The following is a 3,797-nucleotide window of genomic DNA, read 5'->3' on the forward strand; positions in this document are numbered from 1 at the left end:
TGTAGAAACTGATATTTTATATATCTCCTATAGGCATGGAATCTATGTGGGCAGAGATGTTAACAAATTGCCAGGCAAGTTTAGTAATTTACACGAAGAAGATCCTATATACATGATCTTTAATGCACATTGAGATTGAGAATACGCGTAGAACATGGATTCTTGATGCAGAATTAACAAACTATAGGCAAGATTTCTAGTGGTATGCACATAAAGAATCATCACAACAACCTACAGACATGGTTTCTACCCGAACCTAACAAAGATATATAAAATTCCCTCCCCAGCTTTTACTAATAACCCCATATCTATCTTTACAAGGATTATCACATTATTACAGACCAATATGAATGAATTACACAAAGCTATTCATTACACTATAGGGAGCCTTAGCAGGCCTAACATCAACCTGGAAACCAGGCCTTCAAGTAAGCAAATCTGATGTACACAGGTAGTCCATCCATAATACACAAATGGGCTTCTGATGCGTCAAAGTTCCCAAGGGCCTCAGGGACCCCGGGCAATGCTCACACCAGAACCTTTCAAAGGAAACAGTTTTGTAACAGGTTGGAGGACCAACCCCAATGTGTCAGAGTTCAGAGGAGTCTCATGGACCCTAGGCAGTGCTCACACTGGGGGTGGTAGGACCCTAGATAACTAAGAGTAGAAGTTTTGAAAATAGTATATATAAGGGGTAGGGGATAGTTTTAGAAAGAAAAAAAACATTTTTTCAGGAGCAGATAGAAACAAAATTCCACCTAGACAAGCAGAATCCAGACAGATTGGTATAAATACTGTGTCAATAAATGCAATCACAAAGAGCAGGGGCACTTGAATTACAAACAGAACTGACCACACATATTTGCAGTACCTAAACATGTTATGAATAGAGGCATACAACTGAATCAAACAAGATTTCACATGACTGAGTTGACTTGGGTTATTAATTATCACTTGGTGGAATCATATAGACATGTATTGAACAGAAAAACATGCTGAAGTTAAAATAACTAACCAAACAAACACATAGAGCAGGATGGTAGGAATTTAAAGCATACTAGTCTAGAAAGAAGTACATAGAAATCATGGATCAGACAGACACAAGCTAAGGTAAACTAACCATACCAGCACATAGAACAGGATGGGTTAACAGGAATTAAGGCATGCTAGTTAAGAGAGAAATAAACAGGAAACAAAAGCATGTTGAGGTCTGTAATAGACTGACTACATAAACATATAGGACAAAACAAGATAATCAAGAATTAAGGCATACCAGTTAGGGAAGAAAGTAAACAGGAAGCGGATGGCAACTAGAATCCAAGAATCTAGCCTTGGCTTTCAGCCGGCTAGGCAGTGCAGCAAATCAGAGTAATGAAAGAACTCAAGTTGTGTGAGTGTAAGTGTGTAAGCGTGAGCTTGTGTCTCAGCGTGTGCTCGTAAGAGTGGGTGTCTCTTTCAAAATCAGAATGGTGAAAGGATTATATAGCACACAGTAGAGTAAACAAGTAAGGTAGAAAAATCAAGGGTACACAAATAAGGTATGCAAAATCAATTAACCAATTAATCAGGGCTAAACATCAATCAATTAAGAGGACATAATCCTGAAATGTCACTTAAATTAAGGAGAATCTCATACGAAATCAATTAGCAGACAAAATTGAGGTTTAATAAGGTAAGAATAAGTCCAGAGACCATTTATAGGTCGGTCACAATAATCAAAGCCCATAAATCAGGCTGGTAATGTAACTAAGGAAAGTAGTACCAATTATGAATCACGTATAAGGAAAGAATAAGTAAGAATCTTTCGAAGAGATATCAGTTTTGAAAAGGAGTACAATTTCAAACCCTAATTAAGCAAGTAAACCAATTAATCAGTTTATTTGACAAAGCCAAAATAAACGGGCAAACATTAGAGCAAACAGTAGAATAATTAGAAACCCTAGGGCATAAAGACATAGGGATGAAAATCAGTCGAAAAGTAAAAGAAAAAACCCGGAGATAAGCACTTAAACATTTTAAAACATTTTGTAGAAACTTAAAAAGATGAAACCCTAGCTTTTAGGGAAAAACAAAAATCGGTAATAATAATAAGAAAAACAGCAGAATCTTAAAGGAAAAGTAACAAACAAACTCAAACCGCTTCAGATCTAAAGAAATTTGAACGATTTAGCCAGAAATAGTTAGGTTATGTAAAAAAAAAATAGAGGTGAGAAAAATCTGGTTTGAACCAGAGATTTGAAGCCATAAACACGAAGATATCAGTACTCACAAACATAGGAATGAACACAGACGGATTCATCGAGAAAATGAGGGATTTGAACCAAGTCTGTGTCGAATCTCTTTGAGATTCCATCAAATAACATGGAAGTCGAACAACCAGTAGAGATAGGNGGTTTCAGGGGCGGCGAATTTGGTAAAATGATTAGGGTTTGGGGGTTGTTGGTTAATTAAAAATGGTAAGAAAATCCTGGAACGTTGATCTCTTGAGATCAACGGTCAGGATCGAATTTGGGGGTTGGGCGGGTTATACAAATTGGGTTATGTGTATTGGGTTATGGGTTAATTTAATTGGGCTGGGGTAGTAATTCGGGTCAGGTCCGAAAGAAATCAAATTAAAAGAGGCTACTTGTTAATTACCCAATTAATTTGATAAAATGATTTATGAAAATAGCTAATAAATGATAAAAAATAATATTTATGCATAAAAATGATTCAAAACAATTACTTAATATTATAAAATATAAAAGGTTTTCCGTATAAATAATGTAATTATGCATATAAGGGATATTATTACAAAGTTATTGCAATTATAGCTTAAAGATATAAATATATTTATGCATAAAATGATTAAAGATTAATATAAAATAAATGACAAAAATCAAGAAATAAATCATTATAAAATTATTTGTGATGCAATAAGTAATAATTTAGATAATAAAATGCTGGAATAAATTAATTAAAATCCCTTTAAAAATTACAGAAAATTATGGAAAAATACTGGTTGATGTTCATGCCCTATTTTGAAAGTATATATGCATTAAAAATATATGAGGGAAAAAATAGGTATCAACAGGTATCGATCCCTGTTTGATCTCGGTTCACAGTTGATATCTCTCTTGACTCTGTTGATGGGTCTAACAGGATAAACGGACCCGGAAGGAGCCCCAAGTTGATCATCTTCGACTCTGATTTTCGATTGATATTGGTTATGCTCATCAGCATAGTAACAGCCAAATACTCTATCAGATTCTGCTTCAGCTGCTGTGAAGCTACCGAGCTTTGAGCATTGAGTCATTTGGTGAAAGCTTGAACGACCAATCATAAGCGACCGACGGCAGATCCATTCGTTCTATTTGAAATCGGGACACGAACTCCCTGAACATCTCATTATCCTTCTGTCTTACTTTGAAAAGGTCCGACTTTCTGGTTTCGACCTTGATAGCCCCGGCGTGTGCTTTCACGATAGAGTCTACAAGCATAGCAAATAAGTCAATAGAATTAGTAGGTAAGTTTTGATACCTTATCATAGCTCCGTTCGACAAGGTCTCTCCGAATTTCTTCAACAAAACAAACTCGATCTCAATCATCCTCCAAATCGTTCCCTTTGATGGCGCATGTGTAGGAAGTGACATGCTCGTTTGGGTCCGTCATTCTGTTGTACTTAGGAATCTCCGGCATGCGGAATTTTTTAGGGATCGGCTTTGCAGCCGCACTCCGAGGGAAAGGTTTTTGTACGAACTTCTTAGAATCCAGGACTTTCAGTATCGGCGGCGCTCCAGGGATTTCGTCGACCCTGG

This window comes from Nicotiana attenuata, chromosome 9, assembly GCF_001879085.1.
Source record: "Nicotiana attenuata strain UT chromosome 9, NIATTr2, whole genome shotgun sequence".
Lineage (NCBI taxonomy): Eukaryota > Viridiplantae > Streptophyta > Magnoliopsida > Solanales > Solanaceae > Nicotiana > Nicotiana attenuata.